Here is a 6,000-nt window from a genome sequence, read left to right as displayed (position 1 = left end):
GGGGGGGGTTCAAAGTCTGCTCGCCGCCGGAGTCGAGCATCCATATCTCGGTTGCACTTTGGTCGGAGACTCGCTGCTAGTGGCCATGTGTAAAGCTACCAGACACCAGCAACAAGCTGGAAGCAACCAGCAGAGGCGCTTCCTGCGTGCGCTTTCAAAATAAAACCACCTGTTGATGAGCCGAGAAATTTAGCTTTTATCTACTGAGTGAGTGACTTTGAGTGACCTTGTTGTGCATTAACTTGATGTTTATCCGAGATGATATCTGATGGTGCATGTTTTTAGAAATGTAGAGCATATGCAGACAATGATACAGGGAGTTAGATTCTTGTGGGACATGTTCCTTTGTGGTTAGCTAATACACAACCATATCTCTCCAGAGGAGCAGCTGCTTTATAATGCGCCAGCAAAACAATTTATAATGAGTGAAAGTCAACAATAAGGTGTAAAAACAAATGTGTACAATGCAAGAAACTAGTAGATGGTTTCCCCACCATGATTATCATCACTTCACTTGTGTACAGACTGTTGTGAAATGGTTGATTATTGTCTTAATAATGTCAGTGTACATGAATAAACATTGGTGTAGATAAAATGCTAATTGCCATCTGTTAGCTTAGAAAAAACTTGATTAAATAAATGATTAGATAAATTAAATAAGTGTGGAAAATAAATAGAAAATGGAATAGAAAAAAACAAATCGCTGTAGTCAGAATGCTAACTTTTATCTGTCAGCTTAGGACACAAGTCCTTAAACAGACTAATAAATATTGCTACATTTTATTTATTTGTTGTGTGATTGAGTTTATACTCACATTGTTTGTATAGTTTGATTCACATTGGTTGTTTTTTTACAACTTATATATTGAAATTGTGGAACAAACATACCATATGTAACGATAATGCACCCAGTACATTTTGAACAAAATTAATAAAAGACGTAAATATATTCAGGGAAGTTCAGGAAAAGTATTAATACAAGTTAAGTAAAATTTAAATATATGGATAAACAGATATATAAATAAATATTGCAGTAGCCACAATGCTAGTTATTACCTGGTGGCTTGGGCAGTTGTTATAAAATCAGTCAAAAAAAGGATCATTTGCTGATTTAAGTACATACCTTTTTGTCTTACTAATTTGTATTTGTCAATTCAACCCTACCTAGACCAAAACGATACGGTTAAAAAAGTTAAATTTGGCGTTTTAATCCTAAAATTCGAAACGGAGGCCTCAGTTTTATTTTGAAGGGCAAGTTGCCCCGTTTCCGCTCGCGTTCTGGCTGACCGCCGTGAGCTCGACGCCGCTGCTGTGACCTTGCACAGATACATTTAGCCACAAACAGACCCTTGTTCATTTATAAACTGCGTCAACGAGGCAACGAGCTGGTTCAACATCGCCCGGTTGCTCGACGTGTGTCAAGTTTAGTTGCCGTTTGGCGACTTTACTCCGTGTTTCGGAGACTTTTTTTCCGCCGTCTCCGGTTACGCGCAGCCAGCAGCAGCAGCAGCAGCACCGACGTGACGCCTGTTGCATCCTCCTCCCTCCTCCTCCTCCCCCCGCCTTAGCCTCTCTTCTCTCTCTTTCGACATCATCCGCCGCGTTAACTTCCATTTTAAACATCAACTCATTCTGACACGTGAGGCTGTTTTCAGCCTCAAACTTGCGACTTTATTTTCAATCTATGATCAAAATCTGATTTACTGACAAGCAGGTTTTCACATACAAGGAGTTTGTTTTGCATTATGGCTGCATACCATTAACATATTAAGAGAAATCGACATTAGTATGTAACACTTGATGTTTTTGTTGTTATTTATTCCCCCTTTGGTTCGAGGCAAACAAAGAAATCTTCAGTAGTATACAAAAATAACTGAACTGCTTAAAAGTTATTCGGTCCTTCACTACACTGCCTTTGAATGAGCACAAATTCAGCCGTACACATTTATAAAAGAACCCTTAAAATAAACTTCTTTCACATGAGAAATATCTTTTTTAAAATAACTGCTTCAAAAGATTTTCTACTACATATAATGCATCATAATTCCTTCTCTAATATCTGTTTTATATTATTATATTAAATGCCAACAAATTTCTCCCCGAAACAGTCATATATATACTCAAGTTTCCTGTCATGAATAAATTTTACGAGATTACATTTGAACACATCATGAACATGTTATAATTTACCTTTGCAAAAAAGTCATTTGTACTGAGGAGAGCTGAACGTGTAACTCAATGCAGCCTCCAGCAGCAGTAAGTTCTGGCCACCAGGGTTGCAGCGGTGTTTCGGTTTCAAGGTATACCGTTATTAAAAAATTGACTGTGTACATTATTTTGTATATGACAGGGATACTCAAACTGCTCTGCTCAGGGGCCACATTTTCCAGGGGGCAGGGGCCCGTTAATAATAAAGTTTAGTGATTAAGAAGAATAAATGAATAAATAATTAGACATGATTTGTTGTTCATATTGTAGCATTATCAGGAAAACAATAGGGTGTGTCCTCTGACGTGTCAATAGGGAGTTTACTGCATCCTTTCATCCAAACGACGTCCTGGTGAAGATCTCACATGTTGTTTTTCCCATGATGACGGGATGCTATTAGTTTCTAGCCCTGTTTTTTAGCCTGCGTATAATTGTTGTGACATAACAGAAAATGTAAGTTATATTAACAATGCAATTGCATTTGCAGACAACATGGATGTAGTATGTTGCTTTATACACGTGAGGTAGTTAGATTTGACACTATATACAGCGTGCTTATATTCATATTGACAGTAATGATATTAACTTTGTGTATAACCTATCAAAATACATAATTTACAGGTGGCTGTCTGGTGTTGTGCCTCTTTTAGTTGGTATGTTTCTGTCTGTACATTGAGAGCAATGCAGAAATTCCTTCCGTATGTTCACACATACTCAGTCTGTAAAGGTGATTCAGATTTTAAGCAGCTCCTTAGTGTCGTCGTCTTTTTTTTTCTCCTTGGCGGAGGATGCTGGAGCTGTTGATTATAATCATGTAGTTTTACTGTGCCACAGAGACTTTGTTATCAGTTCTGCGGGTCAATGATTGATGGATGGGGTTTGGTTTGGAGAGGAGATGATGAGTTGTTTCTCCGCTCAGTCTCAGAGGTTGAACCGGTTAGATAATGGTTGCTAAGGTACTCTCTCTCTCAGGTCTCTCTACCTCCCTGCTGAGGAACTTTAACCAAGTTTAACCTAGAAAATCCTCCTGACATTCATTATGTTTTAGACTTTTTAGTGCATTTGTAGTCATCAATAGAGAGTTCATAGTAACTTTGAACCCCAAAGTATCCTAAAGCAGGGATTTGAAATGTCTTAATATGGCAGTTTAATGATGGTCTGTGGTGAATTAAGCATGCTTAAGGCAGTTTTTACTCATGTGTTTAGACTTCTATGTTATAACATGAACTTTTAGTGAAGTTTGGGGACATCATTGTGACTGTACCAAACTCTGATATTTTATGTTGCTCCCACAGCACTTCTATAGGAATGTTAAGTGTATTTATGACATAAGTCTTAGACTTATAATGGGAGTTAAGGGTAAATTATGCATCCCTTATGGTAGTTTTTATAGTGTAATATCAAAACAGGGACTTTAAGTGTGACTGTAGTCAGTAATAGTGTGGTCATAGTAAATATGAACCCTTCAGTATCTACATTAAGGAGTTTGAAGTGAATTTATGGCAGTTAATGTGAGTCTGTGGTAAATTTAGCATGCTTTAAGACAGTTTTTACTAATATAATATCAAAACAGGGACTTTAGGTGCATTTGTAGTCATCAGTAGTGAATTTATAGTAACTTTGAACCCAACAGTATTGAAATATAGGAGTTTGAAGTGTATTTATGGCAATTAAATGGGAGTTATTGGTAACTTTAGCACGCTTTAAGGCAAATTTTACTTTTAGGTTTGTTCTTTAATATTAAACCAGGGACTTGAAGTGCATTTGTAGTCATTTTCAGTGAGTTATTGAATCTTTGAATGCCACAGTATCGGTATGCATGGGGTTGAAGTATATTAATGGGAGTTAATGATAAAAAACAGGGACTTATGTGCATTTTGCACCTCACTTCGTGGTATCTATTGCTCCTATAACACTCCCACAGGAGTTTTGCATTTATGTATTATACGTGAATCATTATATGTACATCTGTCCTTGCATTTTTACGCATTTAAAAAAAGTTCCTATATTGTGTGTGCTTCTGCAAAAGGCCCTGGAGGGACAAATAAAGTGTTTTGAATTGAATTGAAATTGAATCTAAGGGGACTTTAAGGCCCTTAAATATTGTGATGTTTCAAGAAGGATTTCAAGTGTATTTTTTCTGCATGATGGTAACTTTATCATGACTTTATGGTATCTGCAACTCATTAACTTCCATAGTGCTCTTAAGAACCTGTTTGCACCAAATAGCAGGTTTATTGTGACTTTATCATGCTTTTTGTATTTTCTCATAACTTCAAATGTGTTTGTGACCCTCTGTCCTGCCTTTGTGGATAAACATATTTTAACTTTAAATTTCATGCTAAAACTTTAATATTTGGATTTATGTTGTATATATGCAGCTCAGGAATATGTTTGTAGTACTTATGTGGTGTTGTACCTCTTATATTCTTTGAGTATTTCCACAGTATAGTGCATATTTTATCCACAACAGAGAATGTGGCTAGGCCTGTATCATGTTTTCTGGTGGCATATGCTGCTCAATAGAGAGGGTGTAGCTGCTTTATGGTACTTTTTTCTTGTTGTACGGTCATGTTAATATCCTTAAAGTAACTTGTTGCATCCTTAGTGCTTACTGGTGGCAGCCGCTTCCTGCTATGTATCTAAATGACGCAGCTCCTGCAGCCTGTTGGATGTTTTTGCAGATGAAGTTGGAGTTTTTCTAAGATGATAAACCATATCTTCTTGCTGTTTTTGGTCCTCTCCTCCTCCTGACAGAAGAGGAGGAGGAGGTAGGAGGAGGAGAGATCCGGATGAGCAGTTAGCATTCCATTACGAAATTCAACACTGAGGCCGAGCTGGGCCCTCGGCGACAGGCGCAGATCTCTCTCTCTCTCACGGAGAGACGCTTTCTCGCTCAGGGGGAAATTATAACTCGCCCTTCCACTCCTCAACTCCTCATTTCATGGTTTTTAAATGGAGATGTGTGTGTGCTGAGTGTGTGAGGAAGGGAGGGAGGGAGGAAAGGAGGAATGAATCAAAACATCAAAGTGAAAATCTGCTGAATTCCTCGGGAGCTTCAGCGCTAAAGCGTCTTCCATCTTTGTGTCGTGGCAACAGGAAAGGATGCTGTGAATATATAATGTGCGTGTGTGTCTGTGAGACCCTCCACACTTCCCATTAACCCTCTAAACGCTCCAGTTTGTAGCTCTGGTTCATTCACAAAATGACAACAAAAGTGGCTGTTTGTTGTGTTTTTGTCAAAGCTTATTCTTCTTCTGTGGTAGAGGACATTTTAAAATGCTGACGGCTGATGATGTAGTCGATGATGTGTCCTGCTCACTCACTCACTCACTCACACACAAACACACACGCACACAAAGAGTGTCTTGTGTGCAACGGGGCATCCTCCATTGTGAGTGCTTGCTTTTTTTTTGTGGGAACTGAAGCCACACATACACACACACACATAGAGATACTCGCACACACCCACACAATGACACACACACACACACACAGCCTGCAGTTACAGTCATGTAAAGGCATGATGTAGCATGAAGGGAGGGATGCTTGTTTTTCTGTACAGGTGATAAAAGGCGGAGAAGGAGTGAATCTTACTGACTGTGACTTCACTTCCTCGTTGTGTCACATCATCACTGATTCTTAATGTAGAAGTCGTGTTGAGTGTAGTCTGATGCATTCATATTTTAATGAACTTTAAGTTTTTAGGTGTAAGTGTTGTGTTCTGTAGTGTGCTGATGATTAATCACTGACAAATCTCCTCTGTCAGTTTGCTCATGTGTGTTGCCTGAA

At 38.5% G+C, this 6,000-nt stretch overlaps 1 protein-coding gene across 4 annotated transcripts in view; it reads left to right on the top strand.

Annotated features, from left to right (window-relative positions):
- The window catches only part of rreb1a (ras responsive element binding protein 1a), a 99,438-nt gene that overhangs the window by 1,414 nt on the left and 92,024 nt on the right, over positions 1 to 6,000 (top strand). The gene's annotated exons all lie outside the window — the stretch shown is intronic.

The sequence above is a fragment of the Epinephelus moara genome, chromosome 11, assembly GCF_006386435.1.
Source record: "Epinephelus moara isolate mb chromosome 11, YSFRI_EMoa_1.0, whole genome shotgun sequence".
Taxonomy (NCBI): domain Eukaryota; kingdom Metazoa; phylum Chordata; class Actinopteri; order Perciformes; family Serranidae; genus Epinephelus; species Epinephelus moara.
The sequence above is the reverse complement of the archived record's forward strand: the minus strand, read 5'-3'. Positions and strand labels throughout refer to the sequence as shown.